Source organism: Eumetopias jubatus, unplaced genomic scaffold (assembly GCF_037043125.1).
Source record: "Eumetopias jubatus isolate StellerSeaLion01/CBP00866 unplaced genomic scaffold, mEumJub1_p1.0 scaffold_10, whole genome shotgun sequence".
NCBI classification, from domain to species: Eukaryota; Metazoa; Chordata; class Mammalia; order Carnivora; family Otariidae; genus Eumetopias; species Eumetopias jubatus.
In genome coordinates, this window is record NW_028274816.1 from 28053830 (window position 1) to 28077423 (window position 23594).

Below are 23594 nucleotides of genomic sequence, written 5' to 3' on the forward strand. Positions count from 1 at the left end.
CTTAGAGTACATTCAAGAAAATCCTAGGGCTATGCAACACTTTATAGGTTCAGTTGCATTGATTTGGGAGACAAGAGAAAAGGGAGACATGAACTTGACATTTCTTGAGTGTTTGTTCAGGACCAGGCCTCCCATCTTACAGATGGAAAATGACAGAGCCAGAATTTGAATCTGCCTGACTCCAGCATCATCTTTTGCAGCCTTTGTCATGGGTGGTATTTTAAATGTGGTTATGTTTAAACTTCTTTCCTATTATAAAATTGACACAAGGTTCTGGGCTGTAGAGAGAAGGGCAGAATGGATGATCCTGTTGAAATCCACATCTTCAGGATCTCTCCTTCCTCCTGTTTCAGCAAACTCTTAAGAGTGGAACCACATTGATAGGTTGGTGTGTAATGGTGGAGCCATATTTCATTTGGCCTTTAGAAAGGATATAAAATATTCATGTAACTTGCTTTTTTAATATAAAATTTGGAAAGCAATGAAACCTTTTGCTGGCAGACATGGAAAACTTCTGTGATAAGGAAGCAGATCAGGTCTGGCTTGTGAATATTTATATTCTTCCCCACCCCCACCCCCAGCTAGATTCAGGCTCCTCCTACCCCTGAGGTATAGAGATGAAGTCCATACCTGTAAACTACAATCTACATATCATTTACCTAGAAGAATGTGAATGTTCTAGAGCAGGCTTGAAACCTCTTTTTGTTGTCTGTTGTTAAGTAACAAAACCAACTCCCAAACTTAAGGCTTAAGACCACAGCCATTTTATATTTGCTCACAATTCTGTGACTCGGGAATTCAGGCAGGGCTCAGCCGGGCGGTTCTTCTCTGCGTGGCACAGCAGGGGCCTCTTGTGAGGTTGTAGAGTCGAGAGAACGACAGGAGGTAGAACATCTAAGATGGTTTCATTCACACATGTCTGGCACCTTGGTGGGCATGTCTAGGAGGCAAGGACCTCTCCTCCCCTTGGCTAACTTGGATTTTCTTACATGGTAGCTGGGTTCCAAGAGGGAGCACTCCAAGCGGTGAAGGCAGAGATGCAGTTCAGTCAGGGCCGGGCCTCAGACATCGCCTCCTCCCCATCCTGTGGGCCCAAACAAGAATCTGGGCTAGTCCTGTGATAATGAGAGGGGTGGAGAGGGGTGATTGAGGAGGAGCCTGCGAGTTGGCTGGACAGTATCATCGTGACTATCTTTAGGAACACAATCTAGGAGAGAATCCCGTCCCTGGAGTGCTGGGGCCCTATCCCAGGCCAATTCAGTTAGAATCTGATGAAACAGTGAGGTGCTATTAGAGAAGTCCTGCGTGTGTACTCCTCCAAGCACGTTTCACATTGAGGTCCTCCGTCTGGCTCTTTCTGGCTCATGCAACATGGCATTGCAGTGAGTGAGACTACTCCTACTCCTTTGAGCCATACTGATAAGAGAAATTGAAAATAATTTAAGTGCTGTTACATTTTTTTTCTAGGACACAGTCCTACTTCTATAAAAATTTCCCTCGTCTGTTCCCGCATACACTGATGTCGAGTACTATTGTTTTTATAATAGTTGGAAAGTATGGTGAATTCCTGGTAAGAGCGAGGTCTTCTGTGTCTGTGACTTCTGTGATAGCACAGCATTAGACTCCAGGAGGTTTGTAGGAAACTGTAGGATTGAACCATTGGCACCGCTGCTACTGAGTGTTATTAGTGCCTGTCGGAATTGTGCTCTTATAGATCAAACAACTACACATCCCTGTTAAGAATTCAGAAAAACATGTGATCTTGCACTTGCACAGATTTAAAATTAGATTCAACTTGAAAAATGACCTAAACATTTTTAAAGGAGAAAACATTTTTTTAAATGTGGAAGCATATTTAGAATACCTTGAATAAATACAATTTACTTCTGTGCAAATGACTTCATTTTAGAAAGGCCTAAGGCAGAACCCTTCTGACTTTGAACCATTTAAAATATAGGACGTCTTTGGGGTGCCTGGGTGGCTCAGTCGGTTGGGCCTCTGACTCTTGAATTCGGCTCAGGTCATGATCTCAGGGTTGTGAGATCAAGCCCCACCCATCAAGCCCCGTGGTGTTAAGCTCTGTGCTCGGCGTGAAGCCTGCTTGGGATTCTCTCTCCACCTCAGCCTTACCCCGCCCCACCTTGCCCACATGCCCCCCTCAATTAATAAACAAACACACAAATATATAAACTACAGGACATTTTCTTTGTCACTTTCAACACAGAAACACACAGATTTTACACAAGAGTGTTGTAGCTCGGGGCGCCTGGGTGGCTCAGTTGTTAAGCATCTCCCTTTGGCTCAGGTCATAATCCCAGGGTCCTGGGCCCAAGCCCCGCATCCAGCTCCCTCCTCGGTGGGGAGCCTGCTTCTCCCTCTCCACCCACCCCCCCGCACCCCCCTTATGTTCCCTCTCTTTCAAATAAATAAAATCTTAAAAAAATATTGTTGTAGCTCATGGAGTACTAAACCATGAGATTAATCAGTCGTAAGATTCTGTCCTGTAAGAGGTATAGATTCCCAGGTCTGATGTAATCTCTGGGGGGACTTTGGAAGCTGTATTTTTTCTGTGTGTTTTGGAGCTTTTTAGAAATGCAGATTAATGAGCCCCACCCTAGACCTATCTGGGGTGGAGGGATATCTGAGGGGTCTGTGTTTCCAAGTGATTTTTACACATGCTAAAGTTGGAGAACCACTCTTGCAGAGAAATCCATTTCTCCACCCCTTGCCTGAAAGTTCTATTTCTACTAGAAGGTATCCCAAAAGATTTTCCCAGTGTAGGAACCTGCAGTTAGGGACCCTCAAGATAATACAGGTGGTTGGTTGGTGGTGGTTTTTTAAATTGACTTGTAGTTTACATACCATAAAATTCATCTCTTGTAAGTGTACAATTCAGTGATTTTTTAGTAAACATACAGAGTTGTATAACTATCACTGAAATCCAATTTTGTAACACTTCCATCTCCCCCAGAAGTTCCATTATATCTGTTTGTGGTCAGTCCCTGCTCCCACCTCCAGTCCCAAATAGCCACTTATTCTGCCATCTCTAGATTTATGTTTTCTGGAGATTTCTTATAAATGAAATAATATGTAGTCGTTTGCATTTGCCTTCCTTCACTAGTTTCATCCACATTGAACATGTTCCTTTTATTGCTAACTAGTATTCTGTTGTACGAATTTACCACGTTTTGTCTATCCATTCACCAGGCACTAAGACATTTGGATTGTTTTTAGTTTGAGGCGGTTATGAATGATGCTGCTGTGAACATTCACGTACAGGTTTTTGTGTGGTCGTTTATTTCCATCTGGTAGGCCTATGTTTAACCTTTTAAGAAACTGAAAAATGTTTTCATAGTGGCTGTACATTTCAGCAGTTAGTGAGGGTTCCAGTTTTGTCACATCCTCCCAACACCTGGTACTGTCAGTCTTATGAATTATAGGCAATCTAGCAGGTATGTAGTGATATCCATTTGTGGTTTTAGTTTGTATTTCCCTAATAAGTGATGATGTTGAGCTTCTTTTCATGTGTTCGTTAGCAATTCATTTATCTTCTTTGGTGAAATGTCTTCAAATCTTTGCTTGATTATTTTTTATTGGGTTGTTTGTTGTCTTATTATTGAGTTATAAGAGTTCCTTATGTATTCTGGATTCAAGTCTTTTTTTTTTTAAGATTTTATTTATTTATTTGACAGAGAGAGACATGCGAGAGAGGGAACACAAGCACGGGGAGGGGGAGAGGGAGAAGCAAGCTCCCTGCTGAGCAGGGACCCCAATGCGGGGCTCGATCTCAGGACGCTGGGATCATGACCTGAGCCGAAGGCAGACGCTCAACGACTGAGCCACCCAGGCGCCCCTGGATTCAAGTCTTTTCTCAGATATGTGACTTGCAAATATTCTCTCCCAATGTGTGGTTTGTCTTTTCATTTTCTTAAATGGTTGTCTTTTGAAGAGAAAGCATTTTTAATTTTGATTAAGTTTGTTTTTTCTTAATCATGCTTTTAGTATCATATATTTAAAAACCTATGCCTTGTCCAAGGTCACAAAAATTTTCTCCTATATATATATTTTTAATATTTTATTTATTTATTTGTTTATTTATTTGACAGAGAGAGAGAGACAGCAAGAGAGGGAACACAAGCGAGGGGAGTGGGAGAGGGAGAAGCAGGCTTCCCACTGATCAGGGAGCCAGACATGCTCGATTCCAGGACCCTGGGATCTTGACCTGAGCTGAAGGCAGATGCTTAACGACTGAGCCACCCAGGCGCCCCTCTCCTATATTTTTATCTACAAGTTTCATAATTTTAGGCTTTATATATGTCTGTGTTCCATTTTGAGTTAATTTTTGGGTATGGTGTGAGGTAGGGGTGTAAGTTCTTTTTTTTTTCTTTTCTTTTCTTTTTTATTTTAACATCAGTACAAGAAATTGTCTTGACACCATTTGTTGAAAAGACCATCCTTTCCCCACTGAATTCCCTTGGCAAAACCAAGTGGCCATAAACGTAAAGGATTATTTCTGGACTTGGTTCTGTTCCATTGACTTATATGTCTATCACTATCTTGGTTACTTAGAGTTTTACAGTAAGTTTTGAAATCTGGTAGTATGTTTTCCAGCTTTGTTATTTTTCAAAATTGTTTCGGCCATAGCAGACCATTTGTATTTCCATCTAAATTTTAGGATCAACTTGTCAATCTCTACAAAATGGTTATCCCTTTTTAAACCTTGATAGTTTTCATTCAGGAGTCTGAGACTTCTCAGAGAGTAGCTGAAGCTGACTCACTGCTCTTTGAGAGGTTATAATAAACGGTTCCTGAGAGACACTTGCTGTCATGGCATTTCTCCAGGTTAGGCAGGTTACGTTTAACAGCTAGTGGAACACAGGCCAAGGCCAACTCCAGAGCAGCAGTGATAGGGTTACCGGGGGTGGGCGTGGGGTGACGGGGGGCGCCCTTCCCCTCGGAGTCTCACCAATAGTTGGCACTCCATAAATACATAATAGGAGCGAGAGAGCATCTGCAGTAAAAAAACAAGTTGAGGATGAAGCATTTATCTTCTCTCTTCTGCTTGAGCCTTCCTTATTTGAAAGCCATCTTGATACCAGTAAGTTTTGAAGCAGCCTGGCCAAGCATGGCTCCCTTTCCATTGAGTTACAGGCAGAGTCTTGGCTGATTGCTTTTATCAGATTTTTTTCACGTGTTCTTGCCTAAGCCTGTAACACATTATCACTCAAACCAGACATGCTTTTATCTTTTCAGAAGCTTGCAAGAGGAAGCTCTGGTGCTTTCCTTCCTCAGTTATACTTAGAGGAACATTTTGTCTCTTTCTTGCAAAGGTTGGCTGTTCATCTTTTAACATTTTAAATGGGCATTTCTTTTGAACAGCCTGCCTTCCAAAAACTGTATAGTTCTTCCTTCTACTTCACCAGGCCTTTTGTGCCAGAATCACTGAAACCCACCTAATATTTATTGTTTGATATATTCAGGCTGTCATTTTAGGTCCTAATAGATATGGAGAATGGATAAACCCTGGTTCTTGCCCTCATGGAGCTTATAGTCTGGTCAAAGAGTGTGTAGTGTAAGGAGGCAGCAATATCAGAGATTGGGAAGATCTCAGGGTTTTCCAAGGAACCTGCTGTGAACTAGGAGCTAGGTACCTTTGCTTCATATTTTAGGACCTACTCATTCACTCTCCTCTCAGGTACAGGGGCTGAACATGCGGCACTGGTAAAGGACTTAGAGATTTTCTGTTGCTTCATATTTTAAAACCATGATCTTGTCTTTCAGAATTTAATTCTTGGAAATCTCTTGTGGGGGCGCCTGGGTGGCTCAGTTGGTTAAGCGTCTGCCTTCTGCTCAGATAATGATCCTGGAGTCCTTGGATTGAGCCCCACCTCGGTCTCCCTGCTCATCAGGAAGCCTGCTTCTCCCTCTTCCCCTCCCCCTGCTTGTGTTCCTGCTCTCTCTGTCCAATAAATAAATAAAATCTTTAAAAAAAAAAAAGGAACTTTCTTGTGGTGGTTTAGTCTGGTTGACTATAGAACAGATAGCATGCTTGACTTCCAGACCTCCTTGTCCTGCTGACTCACTTTGCTATCTCTGATTTTACAAGGCTCTAGGATAGATTTTTAATTATTGTTGTTTGATGGGCATTCTGTTTTCCCTTGGAAAAAGGGCTGTGTATTTAACAAATGAACCATGAGTGACATGCTTATAAAAGGAGTAACAATATTTTTAGCACCTCATCTGTTATTTAATATATTATTAAAAGTGGGATTCTTTTCTCTAACATTGCTTAATACTTCTACCAGGAAAAGGAGGTGGCAGAGGATTTGAAATAGTGACACCGTTAGCTGCCTCCCCTGTCCCTTTCTGTACTGTGGGAAGCCCTGTTTAGCAGAATCTCCAGGCAGGTGTCCTGGTTGGATCTATGGGCGGTGCTTATCTGGTGGTCTCATGGGTCCGGTTTAGGGACCTGTTTTTTGAGCCCTTGGTGTGAGAGTTTGTTTTTAATCTAACCCACACCCATGCAGACCACGTTCCCCATGCCAGTACCAAAATAACCCTGGCCAGGACTCAAGAAAAACCTGGTAAGTGACCTAAAATTAAATGGATGAACTCTTCCTGCCCTTTGCATTACATTTTTTGTTGTTGCTGTTGTTAGGTATTCTTGACTTTTTTGCCCCTCGGAAAAGTCTGGGGAGTAGAAGTTTGAGTCATTATCCTAAGCGTAGAGATTAGGGAAGGAAGGTTACTGCTAATAAGCAAAGGTGGGGTCAGTGCAAATTTTACTGGATCTAAGGTTTTCTTTTGAACCTAGCAATAAAGATTCCATGACATTATCAGTCACTGGTTTTGTCTGAGAGAGCCCTATTATGGCCTTGACTTTGAACGTGAACCATATTGCACCTGGTGTCTGTAAGCCTGCTTTGCTCTTTTACCCTCAGCCGAGTCTTCTTGATGAGCCCAGGTGTAGAGTGTGGTATATTGACCCCTGGCACCTTTCAGATTATAGGAGATCATACAAGCCTTGAAAAGGGCTTGATTTTTACCCTGACTTAAAAATAAGCATCTTGGATATTCAGACACTTTCTTTGCTAGTTTTACCTTCCTGCCAGGATACTGGTAGTTATAGGAGTGAGTTTACTGCCTTCTGAAAAGGCATGCAGTGTTGTGGGACTTTTTAAAACATCATGAGCCCTTTAGAATTTAATGTTTGCATTTATCTAGATCTCAGAGTTTTTTATTTTTACCACAAAAATTAAACATTTCAAGTATACAGGAGAGTATAAAAATAATGTGGCAGGGGCACCTGGGTGGCTCAGTTGGTTAAGCAACTGCCTTCGGCTCAGGTCATGATCCTGGAGTCCCGAGATCAAGTCCCACATCGGGCTTCCTGCTCAGCGGGGAGTCTGCTTCTCCCTCTGACCCTCTTCCCTCTCGTGCTTTCTATCTCTCATTCTCTCTCTCTTTCAAATAAATAAATAAAATCTTTTAAAAAAATTTAAAAAATAATGTGGCAAACATCTGTGTGCCTATCACCAAGATGAAATGTTTATATTTTTTTTAATCATTTCTGTGTATCTGTACTTGTACCACTTACATGAATCCCCATGATTTTGTGTGTTTTAAAAATGAATAGACTAATGTATCTTTGTAACTTGCTTTTTTGTCCTTTTTAATTCAGAGTTAGGTTTTGTGATGTATCCATATAGATCCAGCCCATTTATCTTTTTTTTTAAGATTTTATTTATTTATTTGACAGAGATAGACACAGCGAGAGAGGGAACACAAGCAGGGGGAGTGGGAGAGGGAGAAGCAGTCTCCCCGCCAACAGGGAGCCCGATGTGGGGCTCGATCCAAGGACCCCGGGATCATGACCTGAGCCAAAGGCAGAAGACGCCTAACGACTGAGCCACCCAGGCGCCCCAAGCCCATTTGTCTTAACTGCTGTTTAGTGTTCCCTTGATATGTGGATAAATATATTTCAACTTATTTGTATATATGCACAGTGAGGGACAGTTAATTAATGCACCTAATTTTCTAATTGTTTTCTAATTGTTGTTGGTATGTAGGGAGGGGTGCCATTGGTTTTTTGTTTGTGCAGGTCTCTGTCTAGCAACTTTACTGAACTTATATTCGTTCTGGCCATTTTTCCTGGCAGATCCTCCTGCCTCTCCTAATACATACCACACTTGTGTTTCTTCCTTTCTAGTCCTTATATCTCTCCTCTCTTTTTCTTATTGTGCTAGTTTGCTAGAGCTGCCCTAACAAGGTACCATAGACTGAGTGACTTAAACAACAGAAATTTATTTACTCACAGTTCTACAGGCTGGAAGTCCAAGATCATAATCTCAGCAGGGTTGATTTCTTCTGAACCTCCCTCTGGGGCTTGTAGATGGCCATCTCCCGTGTTCTCACGTGGTCATCCTCTGTGTGTGTCCTAATCTCCAGTTCTTCATTAGGATATGGTCATAGTGGATTAGGGCCTGCTGTAGTGACCTCATTTAACCCTAATGATTTAACAGCCCTGTCTCCAAATACAGTCACATTCTGGGTTACTGGGGATAAAGACTTCAAGGTAGGAATTTTGAGGGGACAGTTCAGCCCATAACACTATGCTGGCTCAGCCGCCTGATACACCCCTGAATTCAAGTAGTGATGGTGGGCATCCTTGATTTGTTTCTGACTACAGAGGGAATTTAAAGAGAATGTTCTTAAAGTTTCATTGCTGAAAGGGACTGTCGCTGTGGGTTTGTGGATACCTTTCACGGGGTTAAAGAAATTCCTTTCTGTATCTTGTTTGCTCTCAGGAATGGATGTTGGAGACTTTCCAACCCCATGAGGGCTCCCTTTGCAAGTTAGAGTCAGAAAACATAAATACCTGGCCTTCCTTACAGCACGGTTTGGAGACATGACCTGGGATCCATCCAAAGGCTAATATGGATAGAGAAGCTTGAGGCGGTGGAAGCAGCACACTGACAGAGTCCAGTTCTAGCAGATAAATGGCGTGGCGGGGGGTGGACGTGAAGGTGGTGGTTTCCTCAAGTGGCCCCCTCTTAGGAGGAAGGCTCCTTATCAGTCCAGTTCTGTGGTGTGGTGTTTGGCTTTGTCACTAGAAGCTTAGCTTCCAGTTCTGGTACTCTGCTACCATCCTTTTAATTAACTTTTGTTCCTCCTGATCACCATGGTCATTTTTTGCTGGTTGCTATGAGGAACGTTTTATGGCCCAGTTGTCCTGCCTTCCACTCCCTGTGAGTATGCTCTCTGGTCCTTTCCTAGGTTTTTGAGTTGGACACTCTAACTTATGATTTCCCGTTGTGTTTATTTTCTAGTATATGCCTTTTTCACATCTTTATTGAGATATATTTACATACAATTCACCCTTTCAAGGTGCACTGTTCAGTGGTTGTTAGTATATTCAGAGTTGCGTAACCATCACCAGCATCAATTTTAGAACATTCTCATTACCCCAAAAAGAAACTCCACGCTCTCTAGACATCTCCCATTTTTCCCCAAGTCTCCTGGTGCTGGGCAGTGTACTTCCTATTTGTATAGATTTGCCTCTCAAGTGTGTGCATTTTAAATCGCCCTTAGGTTCTGCTTTGTTGTGTCCCACAAACTATTTTTAATCATAAAGGAATTATTTTTTATCCCCTTTTATTGTTTCTTTCTAAAGATCACTTTGATACTAACTTAAGAGGCTTTATGCTTGTTAAGTTTAATACTCAGGATTCATGGCTACTGAATATAGAATGAAAATATTACTCTTAGATCTTTTGGTGAAGCAGTTACATTTCCTTAGATGATCCAATACAAATGCATACTATTATCCGCTCTGTTTTAAGTAGTATGAAATCTAGATTCTCTGAAAGAGATGAACTAATTCTGCTTCGAATGAGCTCCCGGGGGCTTTCTCTAAGTCACTTGGATTGGAATCCGAGTATATCATTAAGTGCTTCCAGTGTTTTCATCCTTCTTTTTTTAACCCCCACCCTCATTACCATATTTAATTGCCTTGACACAAACACAGGTTTTTCTCTTTATAGTGTACAAGATATTTTCTTTCTTTTCTTCATTTTCTTTGAAAAATTTCAACCCTACAGAAAACTTGAAGGCATAGGACAATGAACACCTGTATCCCCCTCACCTAGATTTGACCACTTAACATTTTGCCATATTTGAATTTCTCTTCCCTCTGTGTCTCTCGTATTTATATTTTTTATGTACCATTTAAAGGTAAGTCATAGACAACATGACATTTACTCCTAAATAGGAGCTAATTAATATATCTAATGTTAACGTCCTTACTCAAGTTTCCGTTTGTCCCCAAAAGGTCCTTTTTCTTGTCTGCCTTTTCTTCCCTCCTTCCCTCCCTCGCTTCCTTCCTTCCATAGTATCTTACTCTTTGGAATTTTGAATCCGTCTTTATGTCTTTAATTTTCCAATATACTTAATTTTACAGGGCCAGTCAGACTGGACTATTTTCAGATTCCTGCCCACTCCTGTGTTTTGTAATTTTTAACATCAGCTCATCGTAAGCAGGGTGCAGGAGGTGCAGGACCGTGGTCACAGGTCTCAGGGGAGACTTTCCTGTGTTCTCTGTGTGGATAGACCAGCCTTTCTCCAGTCGCACTTTCTCTTCGGTTCTCTCTCAGTTTCTGGGCCTTGGGGATTTCCAGTCCTTCTTTTGTTCTCTAGTTGTCTAAGGTACTTGCAGCAGTAGGGTTTTCTGGTTATGTAGGCCGTCCTATTACTGTAACTGGAAGTTCCCCTGACTTTCATTTTCAGAATTGAGACTTGGCACTTCAAAGAATTTTTAAGGCTCAGGTTTACTCTTCTGCAGACTTTCAGCAAGTGTCCAAAGTGGTCGTCTTTCTCCCGGTCTAACAAGTCCAGGAATCTTAGCTCCCAGGTTATTAACCCGGATTACAAAGATCTTGCAAATTCTTCTTATTTTTTAAATGACAAGGGGGGGTTGGAGAAGGGATGGGGCACGGGAACGTGGTAGGGAGGGTGGTGAAGTTGTGGAGCTGATGGGTTGTGAAAACCACAAGGGCCTTGTTTCTGCTTAATCTTTCAGTCCTTAAGGGTGTCAGTAAATCAGCATTTGAATGTTCTGACGACGGTTTGCTTTTCAGCGTGATCAAGCCTCAGCAAAGTTACTATGTTTTATAAGATGAAAAGAATCGTGGTTCTCTCCCCTGCTGAGGTTGTAGTTTGAAGGATTTAAGACTTTTTAACATTTTCTTTTTTTAGACAGGATCTTATTTTCAACAACAGATGGAAACAGCTGTGTCTAAAGCATGTTCCCTCCTGTGTCTCGTGAAATTTACCAGCAAATGATGGTTTAGGAGCTCTCAAAGCTGAGAGAACCCCATTTTGACAAACCCAGCCTTGGGTAAGGTGGGTGTGAAGCACTCAGTTTAAAAAAAAATAAAAATAAAAAAAACTTCTCTATAATTTTCAGTTTGCAAATTTGCAGCTACCCCATGTAACTATAGAAAACATCTGGGTTTTTTTTCCTCCTTGCGGCCCACTTGACCTAAATTATCTATTGATCTCCTAATATTTCATGTGATGCCAAGATTCCTATCCCAAGGAGGAAGGGAGGAGGTCTTAGGTCACAAATGGCTCAGAAATATTAATTAACCTTTTTAGTAATTGATTAACTGTCCTCTGGTTTTGGAATTAGAAGATAAAGTTTTCTGTGATTGAGAAACCTCTTTGGACGTTGGTTTTCCTTCTCACAGTAAGTGGTTAGAGGATATTAGGTAGCTCTTAACTAGGGAAATGTTGCAGAATTGTCTGAACTTTTGTTTAACTTTCTACTTTGAAATAATTACAGATTCTCAGGAAGTTGTTAAAATAATACCGAGTGGTCCCTTGTACCTTTATGCACTTTTCCCCAGTGGTACATCTTCCATAATTGATGGTATAATATCAAAATGAGGAAATCGACGTTGGTACCCATGGTACAGTCCACAGACCTCACTCATGTCACCAGTGGGACAGGCACCCATTTGTGTGTTGTGTAGTTTGTGCAGCTTTATCACGTGTGTGGGTCGGAGTGTCCACCACCACGGTGAAGAGACAGAGTGCCCCATCGCAGCAGAGAGCCCTAGTGCTTTCCTTCTTAGTCACACGCCTCCCCTTCCCCCCATTCCTATCCCCTGGCAACCCGGATCTGTCCTCCGTCTCCATAATTTCATTGTTTTGTTTATGCTGTATAAATGGAATCATATGTATGTAACCTTCAGGATTAGCTTTTTTCACTTAGTGTAATTCCCTTTCTGTGTCGTTGTGCATATCAATAGCTTGTTGGTTTTTGTTTGGGGGTTAAGTGTATTCCATGGTATGGACAGACCATAGTTTATTTAAGCCACCTGAGGAACTTTACTTTAGCCCTACTACCACTGGCCCCTTCAGATATATTCTTTTGCTCTGCTTGTTTTGTCATCGCATGCCTACTCACCTATCTACTCTTCTGTCCATCTGTAAGTCTGATGGTTCTGACACATTCCAGAGTTAATTGCAGACATCCATATACTTCCTTCTAAATGTTTCGACATGCATACCATTAACTGGTATTCAATACTTGTTTATAGTTTATCTTGATATAAAATTTACATCTAATGAAAGGCACACGTTTTAAGTATATGTTCACTGAGTTTTGACAAGGGCATATACAAGCACAGCTCAGACACCTGTCAAGGTAGAAAAATTACATCATCCTACCAACCTCAGACTGTGGGTCAGCAGACTTACATCCTAAACATGAGTTATTTGTAAAAGGTCTCTAATTGTGATAAGACTGATTCTAACACATCCCATCTAAAGAGCCCCTGGTGATTTGATAGACCTCCTTCAGGCCAGAAGACTGGCTTAAAGTAAGGGTAGGTCTTCTGATCTCAGAGGTGAGTGACATTCTTACTCAGGCAAAGCTGCCTCCCTCCTCAAGCAAACAGGTGTGCCAGAGACAGGAAAATGAGAGAATTGTGCAACAGACCCCCATGTGACCACCACCTAAACTCTACAATCAACATTTCCCTATGTTTGCTTTATCAGAAATTGTTCATCAGTTCCGTCTGTCACCAACCCATCTTACTGTTTTGATGTGTTTCACCGAATCTCTGCATGATCTCTGTGATTCCGCTCCCTTGCAGCATGAGCTTAGAGAATTAAAACAGAGCTGGTAACCCATGTGAAAATAAGGAGAATCTGAGCCTGCAGATGTGAGAAGCATTTTCGCTTGCTGCCATTGGGGATATGACGTGTGTATTCCCGAGGCTAGCTAGACATCCCGTGACTTGGCTCCATGAGGCGTCGGTAACTGGAAGAAAAGGAGGAACCTCCCGAGGAAATGGACTCTTTCTTAAAGTCGTGGCTAGGTAGGCCGCCTGCCTTCCTGAAGCCCTATTTATAGATCCCAGAGGAAATCTAGGGGATTTTATCTCACTTCCCACCCTACCTTATAAAATTAGTTCAGGTGGGTGGTTAGAATACTAATGTTAAACACCAATTATCTAAATATACACGTAAGGTGGGAACAGAGGGTCAGAAAAGGCTTATATTCTCCAACTTGCGGACTCCAGCCGACAAGATCAAAACTACAGTGCCCAGTGTCTGCAGCGATCAAAGGCTACTTGTGAGCCCAGAGATTTTCTTCTCTTTGCATCTGTAATTCCCGTCATGGGTGTGTCTCCTGCTGCAAAACACGATTTGCGTATTAAATAGCCAAATTTGACTCATCTAAATAGTTCTCCTCATAAGCTCAGATTATGTCTTTGCAGTTTGTGGTTTGGTATGGCATGTCACATTGTCGAGAAAATCTAGACTTTAGGAAAGAACCTATAGGGTATTTCTGGTCGGTCTGGGGCTCCTGGGCTCCCTATTTAGGCTCCCTTTGCTGTAGGGGCCATTGGCTTGTTTGGCTCATGCTGGTGGCTCAGATTCTTCTGTTATATTCCCTTTGGTGGTCAGCATTTTCCCAAGCTCAGGTCAAAACTTGGCTTCTCGTTGAATTAACTGTGTGTCTCTTCCTTAGGTTTATAGGCTTGCTTCCATTTTAAATTATTTCTTCCCTCCTTGTTGACAGTTCACTTTGTATTCCCCCTGGCTCCCCAGCAAGGCCCCCTTAGTTTCTTCTGGTTTTGTGGTTCCCGTGGAAATGGCAGAAGCCCACGTGGAAAATAATCCACCTGCTGTGTGTGTTTTTGAACAGCATGACATCTTTACGCTTTTTGTGTTCTAGAGCCCCTAGCTGTTCTGCCTACCTTGCTGACCTCTTACAGTCCAAGGACAAGCTAGGCACAGACTCATGGTCTCAGATCCTGGGCAGAATTCCCCATCAGGCCCAGGTGAAAGGGAAGAGTGGCGGGGATGGGGGGATGGGGGGAGACCAGGGATGGGAACAGCCATGAAGGAGATCACTGTGGGCTTCTTGGGCCACATGTTGGGTTTTCAGTCTTGACTTTGGTCTCTGAGTCAGGCATGTCTAATTAAGGGCCTAGAATCATTGCTTTTTACTTTAAGAAGTGATTTAATAACTTGGGCGCCTGGGTGGCTCAGTTGGTTAAGTGACTGCCTTCGGCTCAGGTCATGATCCTGGAGTCCCGGGATCGAGTCCCACATCGGGCTCCCTGCCCAGCAAAGGAGCCTTCTTCTCCCTCTGACCCTCCCCCCCCTCATGTGCTCTCTCTCTCTCTCATTCTCTCTCTCAAATAAATAAAATAAATCTTTAAAAAAAAAGAAGTGATTTAATAACTTAACAATCAGTGATACTAGTGCTCTGTGTGTCCCTGACCACCTCATCCTTCTAAGTGCTTTGATGGCATTACCGTATCACTTTGTGATTTCTCTCCTGAGACCAGTTCCACCGGGGCATTGGCCTTACCTATTCATGTGGAGCATCACCTCTCCTAGAGCGTGAGACCTGCTCCCTGGTGATGGTGCCTTGGCTTTCACTGGCCCCATCAGTTGGACGATCTCAACCTCTCCTTGTCTCTCACACCTGGCCTTTCATCCTGGTCAGGTCCAAACAAGAGGATCTGACTCTCTTCCTGGTCTGTTCTCCTGTGTAGCTCTCTTGTTTTAAAGCAGTAATTAAAGGAGCAGGGTGTCCGGATGAACCTGTTCCTGTGATCTTATCAGTTTCCCAGAGCAAATGCAGAAAGAAGGCCTTTGTCACAGGCAGAGTGGGTGGGCCAACGTTCTCTTTCCTTTATAGAGAGGGATGGCTTTCCTCTCTCAATAAGCAGGGCCAGGCATCGTCCTGTGCTGCATTGATGTAGGAGAGAACTGAGAAGTGTGGGAACATCGTTTGGACTTTTCCCCTTGCTCCCATGTTACTGTTTTCTAAAGAAACTATTTCTCTGATTTAAATAAAGTGGCAGCAGCTAGCTAACTAGAATTGAGAAGCACTCCTCCTTTGTTCATGCTCCTTCTGCTTTTCCAGTCCCCCGCTTACGATTTAGCATTTCACCCTTCTTGTGCAGATCCAGGGTCCCGATTTCAGGTCCTGGACTTGGTCCCCAGCAGTTTCTGTGCTGCTGGCCCAGGAATAGGTCATGTTCTATCCTCAGACACTGGGGTCTTCTTGGAAAGGCTGCGGGCTTGGTGATGGGCACCACTTGTCCCTCTGGGAGAGAGGTCTTTTCCTCTGCCCACAAAGCCAGAGATTCTGTGGACACGCCAGCTGCCCTCTAGAGCAAGAAACCCCTTCTTGCCAGCATGTGGAACGTCACTTCTGCTGGAAACACACACGAATGCAGAATGCCAATTGACCTCGTCAAGTGAGCTTGGAGACCAAAGACTGATTTTACAGAAGGAAAAGCAGCATAAACATGCAGTCTTATGGGGGGTAATTACTGCCTTTCCAATTGAAATGAGCTTTCCCGGGAAGGTCAGCCTCGTCTCTAATTGGACGTGACCTTGAAGGACCAAGAGGGTGTCTCTTGCACCACAAGCTCTGAAGAAAACAACTAATGCTCCTGCTCCGGTGTTTTCTCAATACAGACATTGGCTAGTCCATGACCCAGAGCTGTCCCTGAGCTGCTCAGAATTTAGATCCATTCCTTTGCTGAGCCGGCAGGTTATATTTATATGTAATCGGGACTCTTTGCTAGTAGGGAAAATTCTGAGGACTGCAATCATTTTAGCTCTTAAAGCTGATGATTATTTCTATAGGTTCCCTTCCCTATTATCACTTTAGAAGCCTCTATTTTATGTCTGTTTGAAATATAAGGATCCATAAGATGAATTGGAATCCTCCTCTTCAGAGGTCAGAGCTTAAGGAAGTTGGCTGAAAGGATCATCTCTTTCCACAGATCCCAGTGGCCATTTTGGTTCATATTCCCATCGGGCAGCTCTGGCCAGAGGCCCTATAAAATAAGGTATTGGACTGAGAAGCCCATCTTTTTTCAAAGATAGTCATGCTCCTCTAAGTTCTAGTGGTCATGGCCAGAACAGAGAGTCAGGTGTATATCGTTCTGTCTCATATTGGAGTTTACCTTTCTTGGTTAAATGGTAAATCTGACACTGGTGCTATAACAAGAATGGGAACTGTGTACTTGTATCAAGACTTGAAGATCTTGAAGTTCACGTGTCGTGTGCAGGAGAACAAACCACCATGGACTTAACTCATGGAAGGGACTTTTAATACCAGCAGGTTCAGCCACTCACTGTGGGAATCCCCTTGAGAAGCAACTAGAAAACTCAGCAGTTCTGTGCCTCTGGCCATTTTATTGCCAGAAAGGTAAGACCCAAGGGCACCTGGGTGGCTCATTTGGTTAAGCAGCTGCCTTCAGCTCAGGTCATGATCTCAGGGTCCTGAGATTGAGCCCCCCCCCCCAACCGGGGTAAGGCTCCCTGCTCAGCGGGGAGTCTGCTTCTCCCTCTGCACCTCCCACTTGTGCACTCTCTCTCTCTCTCTCTCAAATAAATAAGTAAAATCTTAAAAAAGAAAAAGGCCAACAGGATTGCAATGTATGGACATCCTTCATTTCTTATAGATAACCAAAGTGAAAATGAGTTAGAGTGTTACCTGGCTTACTGTTTTGAGAATCATTTGATGTCCTTCCATTTGTTCAGAGGTGAAATTTCCCAGCAGGCATGTTTTTAGAATGACACTCCAGTGAGTGTGTGAAGTGTTTAATCTTTGAAGGGCAGGTAAGCATCCGTGGACTGAGCTTGCTCAAGCAAGGTGGTGAAGGTGACACTTGGCTGCGAGACCCTGACTCTGTGTCAATTTGTCCGTTTTCTCAGAATTTTCCTCAAACCCCGATGCCTTCGGTCCTGTGGCATCTTCCCGTTCAATTTCTTGGATTGGTGGAATTTAAGATTTAGGATTTTTTATTCTGATGGCATTTCTCCTTACAGAGTCATGCTGTTGTATTTTCTTTCAGATTTGTTCAAACTCTCCTGGGGTTTTCCCTTATTCAGAATCTGATGGCTACAGGGCTTCTTTGAAAGCCTCCATCCTGCCAGCATCCTCCTCCATTTCCCTGTTCCTTTGACTCCTGTGTAACTCAAATGCCTGTGTTGTGCTTATTCATGCCAAGCAGATTTCTGATCGAAACGGATTTACTGGGGTTATTCCAGTACAAATATAGACGGCAACAGAGTTTTGCTTTCTTGTTTGCTCAGCAGGAATCACCAGGTTCAATCAACACCTGGATAATTTTTAAAATGAATTAATTCGGTCCTGGACTGAAAGATGAGCTCCTTCAGCCCCGAGACTAAAGAGCCTTCCCTTAGCCATGAGGTGGGCCAGGTCAGGGCAGCAGGCTGACCAGATTCCTGCTGTTCTTTCTTGGGCTTTCTCTGTGTCTCTGTCACTTTTGAACCTTCTAGTTCTAGTTCCGAAGTCAGAGGTCTTAGGACGTAGGAGTGGAAACAGCTTTTATGGGAGAGAATGCAGACTTCATAAAACAACAGAGGATTCATCGTCCCTGGCCTCAGGATGGTCATCAGCATCTGCTTTGCCAGGAAGTCGGTGTTGGGGGTTCTGGAGGTCTGCCTCGGGAACTGCTGTTTTCCCAGGGAGGTGTGCGTGGGAAGGGTAGGGACCAGTACGCTGTAAATACCCTGAACAAATTTGAGGTCTGAGAGAAAAGAACCTCTACTCTGCTCCTCTGGTCCTGTCAGTACTCTGATATCTGGCCTTCCTCCTTTGCTTTTCCCTCTCCGCAGGAGTGGGCAGATATGATGAGAGCCGGGGGCTGTCCCATCAGGTGGGCTGTGTTCATCAGGGGTGTGCAGCTTTTTCCTTTTTGGCTCTCAGTCCAAGGGCAATTTCCCCATACCTGCTGGCTCAGCACCACTGCAGGCAGCAGGAACTAAAGGGAAGAAAAGTGCCCAAGGCCTCACAAAAGAGTGGGAGAAGTAGTTACAGATGGGGGCAGCTTGGCGGGGAATTGGAGCCCTCCTGGACGGTAGGGATCCCAACCCTTCATAGCGTACTTGGGCAGAAAGTATGCGGCAAATCTCATCGCGCTGCTTTGAAAAGACGGGTTTGGATTGAGTTTGCTAACTTGATAAGAGCTTAAAAGAAGCTAGTACTTATCCAGGACTCTGCTGCAGCTTTGGGTGGCTGGGTGCAGTAGAATTATTCCACGTGGTCCCTTTCCTCTTCTCCTTTAAGTAAACTGAATCTCACCAGCCAGAAGATGCACTAGGCTTTCAGCACACCTTAGTTAAGAGTTTTTGACCACATTGTTTTTTTCTTGTTCTGGTTCTCAGCTGCTGCTGTCCCAGACACTGCTGCTTGCGAGGCTTTTCATATTTGAATATAAATGACTAGATAGTGGCCTTGATGTCCAGCTGCATGAGCATTTGGGAGCTGTGAAGGAAGCCCTCAAAATGTCGCAGACCTGCCTGCTATAGGAAGAGCCTGCTATCAGAACTGTTTCCAGATTAGATTACAGGACTCATCATAGACACCTTGCAGCTGCCCTTCCCGTTTCAGGCTTGGCAGCAAATATCCCTGGAATTTAAAAAAAAAAGAACAGCATAATAAGATCAAACATGATAAATCTCTGATACTGTGAGGGTATCAGAGAAAACTATGGTCTTTTTATTTTTGTTTGTGGTGAAACGATTTAGCTGGCCTAGGAACCGGTCTCTGCCATCAAAAGACTCCAGTCTCTTAAAGTTTGTTCTTAGGTCTTATCTGATCCTTCTGCTTTTAGATGTGAGCAGAGAAGGATTTGGAGCCAGCAGTTTGAGTGTTTTACTCTACCTGTAAGGATTGGAAGTTGTATAAATCAATTTAAAAGTGGACCAGGGGCCTGGGTGTCTCAGTCCGTTGAGTGTCCAGCTTTTGATTTCAGCTCAGGTCATGATCTCGGGGTCCTGAAATAGAGCCCGCTTCTGCTCCGTGCTGGGCGTGGAGACTGCTTAAGATTTTTTCCCTCTCCCTCTGCCCCTTCCCCACTCACACCTGTGCACTCACAATGTCTCTGTCTCTGTCTCTCAAAAAAAAAAAGTGGACTAAAGGTGTTAGGCAAATAGATTTGACTGCTCTCCTCTCTCTTTCAGGCCAGATTTTGTTTTATTTGACCCTTGGAAGTTGTATTATGTTCCTGTATCTTTTCTGCTCCCCCATTTCTCCCTCTACTACTTTATACTTTCCAAGTCTAGAGGAGCAAGCAGATAGAGAGTTGGGGAAGAGTTATATAACCAGACATCCTGGTGTGATTATTTGGTACAGTCTAGGATATGAGGATCCCCTTTCAATCGTGGAAAACCCAGAAGCACTTGGGCTTGCCATTGCTAAACCAAGGCAATGGGCAGTTTTCTAACTTGGGTGGTCCTACCAGGCCTGTGGCAGGACTGGGGAGATAAATCCCAGAGCCACAAAGCCCACCCTAGCACACCAGCCTCAAAGGAGAGTTTAGGAGTCCAGAAACCTGGATTTTAACCTTGGCTGCACCCTTGCTTTGGGGGAAGACTCCTGAGGTCATCTCTTCATTTCTCCTCTGTGCTGTGAGGATACTGACATCTCTTCACTGCAGGAAGAGGAAGCTAAGAAAATGAGGCAAGAGGATCTCAGTAATGCCTAGCGGTGACTTCCCTTCAGGGGACACGATAAATCCAGACCCTGTAATGGAGCTCTGATATTCTGACTGACAGGTTTAATGATGGCTTAGTCAGAAGTGACCAAGGGAAGAAGACATGAGAAGTATGGCACTTCTCAGCTGGTCCCTGTGCCCCAGTATAACTTTGGCTCTGCCAGTTTTCCTAGCAGAATTCATCGTTTTGCCACCAGCTTGGTTTAAAGCGTTAATTAGAGGAACCAGCCTTGTTACAGCTTCTGACCTGGCTGAGGCCTTTTAATGAAAATTGGCCTAAACCCACTAGTTCTATGAGAGGTTCCTGTGCCCAAGAGCCTGGCTACTGAGACAGTGGAGGACACTGGTTTATACTGTATTTCCCTCCAGTTAATCTGTGAAAGAAACTTAAAATCAGGTTATACTTTTGACTTGACAAAGTATCAGTGTTCTCGCGGTTACGCTGCTTAGAAGGATCTAAGCAAATGGCTGTTCAATGACTTCAAAAGAATGGAGACAGTTGAAAGAACTTGCTTTGACAGACCTGCTATTTCTCATTTCTAATAACATGCTTAGAACCGTACTTGTTCCGGAGCGCCTCAGAGGAAGGTAGTGCCATGTGGTTGTTCCCTCGGAAGCCCCAGTAAGCACCACCCTGGGAGGTTAGGGTATCAGAGGCAGACACCGCACGTCTCTCCAGAAATCGTATTTCTTAGTCACGCGGGAAATACTACTCCCTCCATAAAACGTCTCAAGGCCTCTCTGAAGAGCTGGAGAGGTTTCTACCTGCAGTAGCTCAAGGTCAATGCTTGGACCTTCTGCTAAGGCTCAGAGCTGCTGAGGTCAGATGGATGGTTTGCCAGAATGAATTGCTGAAGAGAGAGAGTGCAGGCAGGTATGGACTGCTTTACCTTTTCACGGCAGCTGTGGCCACGTGCTGCTGAGTTCACTTGGCCAGCCACGTGCCCGGCACTGGGTGTGGAGCAGGGCCACCCGTTGCGGCCGCCTCGTGGCACCTGTGGCAAGGTGAGGGGCACTGTTGCTCCTCTCTGTCTTTAATCACCTTGTGAGAGTGTCTCTCCTTCAGGTCACTGTACGTGAGGGAGGCATAGTGGGGGTGGGCTGGGGTGCCACCCAGGGGTGTCCAGGAGAGGCATCGGCTGGGGTCTCGAGCTTCACAGTCAGTGTGGGAATGATAGGTATCCCCTTGCCTTCTCTCGTAGAGGCTTTAAGAAAAAAAAAAAACAAAACAGCTATTAATTCTGAAAATACATAGGGGGCGCCTCGGTGGCTCAGCTCAGGTCATGATCCCAGGGCCCTGGGATGGAGCCCTATATCAGGTTCCCTGCTCCGCGGGGAGTCTGTGCCTCCCTCTCTCTGCCCTTCCCCCCCACTTGTGTGCTCGCTCTCTCAAATAAATACAATCTTTAAAAAGAAGAAAAAGAAAGAAAATATTTTAAAGTATTTATCATGTGTGAGGCTTCCCAAGTCCTTTTGTTCACTCTGAACTGAAGGGGACCCCTGGTAGGGGAGAAAAAAACCACAGTGATCCCTAACTTTAAATCCGTAAGCCTTCAAATTAGCAGGAATCTCAGAGACCTAAGCCAGGCTCCTCTTTTTACAGGTGAAAAAATGGAGACTCAGAAATGCTAAGATCTGTCCAGGTTAGAGACAGACCCTTGATAAGAGCACTCATACTTTTAGCTCCCGCTTAGTCCTTTTTCTACCACCCCACCCCATACCCCCACCATTCTGCCCCACACCTTCCCACCCCGCACCACCGCACCAGTAGCAAGCTGGACACTTAGAGCGCCTTCGGGAAGGTAGGGAAGGATGCCTTCAGCCTGTGCATTCCTGGAGGCCAGGGCTAGATTGCAGCCTAGATTGGGGTGGGTGTGGATAGCCAGGCTCCACCTGGTTTGATTTTACCTTATCCCCTTCATCTCTGACCCTCCGCCTGTCCCCCACTGGCTTCAGCATTTGCCTTGGATTGGTGTTCATGTTACGTAGCTTTGAAAAAATACATGGTGGCATTCATTTGTATGTTTCAAATTTTAGCCCAAAGATTTTTCTTTCTTTTTGAAAGCGTGTGAATTAATAAACGAATGAAGATAATGCAGTGCTGGTTTTGGGAATGGATGATGAAGTTTGTGAAGTGACTTTGTGACCTCTGCCGTCCTGCAGCTGTCAGGGAGGGGAGTGCCCTCGAGCACGTGGTCCCCCTGCCACTCAGCTCATGTGTAAGGGAAAGACTCTTCTTACCAGAATCAACATGAGAAGGGAGAAAACTCCAGGCTCAAAGCCATCACCACTTTTGTCCTCAGGAATAAATATGGGGGATAAGTGGCCTTTTGAGTTGGCTGTGACCTCCCTGCATGTGTCTGCCTCCCTTGTGCGCCAGGTGGGACTAGAGAAGGAGTGGGGGTTGTCTCCCAGCTCACGATTTTTGTTACAACACAGGGGGCCATGCCCCATTATTCTTACCGCTCTTCCTTATATTTCTGGATCACCCAGAGGAGGATAGAGGTATTACTCCTGAAAACATCTCCCCTACCTTGAGTCTTGCATTAGCTAATCTTTGAGATAAGGGCCAGATTTTAACCCAAAAATCTGTTGCTCTGTCCTTGATTGAAAAGGCATAACAAGTCAGTTTGGGTTGGTTGGTTCTCTCCCCCGCTCCTTCCCTCCCCGGCACATTTCCCCAGCTGGTTCTTCATATCGTCCTGAGGTCTGTCTGCCTGGGCTGTGTTCGCCCCTCTGATCACTCACCGCCCTCTGACCTTCAGTCCCTGTGCCACCTCCTCCTCACCTGTAAAGTAGGAATGGTAACAGTGCCGAGCGCGGAGGTTCAAGAGATTATGTGCAGCGATGCAAACGAGCCGCCCAGAGCCTGGGCCGGGCCCATCCAAGTGCCTCTGAAAACACGGGCTGCTGGTCTCATTTTGCCTCCTCTTCCTCCTCTTGCCACTGTCCTGGGTGGGTGGAGAAGCTAAATGAGCAGCGGATTCAGAGTTGCTGTGGCAAGAGAATGGAGTTTTTTTTTTTTTCTGGCTACTCTTGGCTCCCCTTGCAATATGTGGCACTGGCGTGTCTTGCGTTGATGAGAGCCGAAGGGGCTTTTCAGAAGAACTTCCTGCCCAACCCTGCCCTTGGCTCACTGTGTGTCCTCCCTGACCTCACATGTGCCATCCTGTGAACACCAGCAGCTGGTATGCTCGCGATTCAGACCCGGTGGTGTGGGAATGCAGTGTTCAGTTAAATCAGACTGATGAAGCTGTTTTTCCCCCCCGGGGGCTTCGAGGGTGGTTCTCCCCTTACCTTATGTGAGAGATGGGCCACGTTCCTGCGTTCCTTCCTCAGGAGCTCTTGTGCCTTCAAATAAGGAAAAGGGGAATGTGCTTTCACGGAGTGAGAAACTATACCAATCCCACTGCTTTGGTAATTATAGTATTACACGAGATAAATGCAGGCAATCAAAGCTGGAAAGGGAGAAGCGGGAAGCAGAAATGAGAAGAAAGCCAGGGGGAGGCTCTTCACCGCTCTTTCCAG

At 44.4% G+C, this 23594-nt stretch overlaps 1 protein-coding gene and 1 long non-coding RNA gene across 3 annotated transcripts in view; one reads left to right on the forward strand and one right to left on the reverse strand.

Annotated features, from left to right (window-relative positions):
* Nucleotides 1-23594, forward strand: part of ZNRF1 (zinc and ring finger 1) — a 95115-nt gene that overhangs the window by 32675 nt on the left and 38846 nt on the right. The gene's annotated exons all lie outside the window — the stretch shown is intronic.
* Nucleotides 16974-23139, reverse strand: LOC114200835 (uncharacterized). The gene is made up of 3 exons (XR_003607533.2): nucleotides 22855-23139; nucleotides 20957-21271; nucleotides 16974-18979 (listed from the first exon to the last, which is right to left on the reverse strand). It is a non-coding gene; the product is annotated as an uncharacterized LOC114200835 (long non-coding RNA).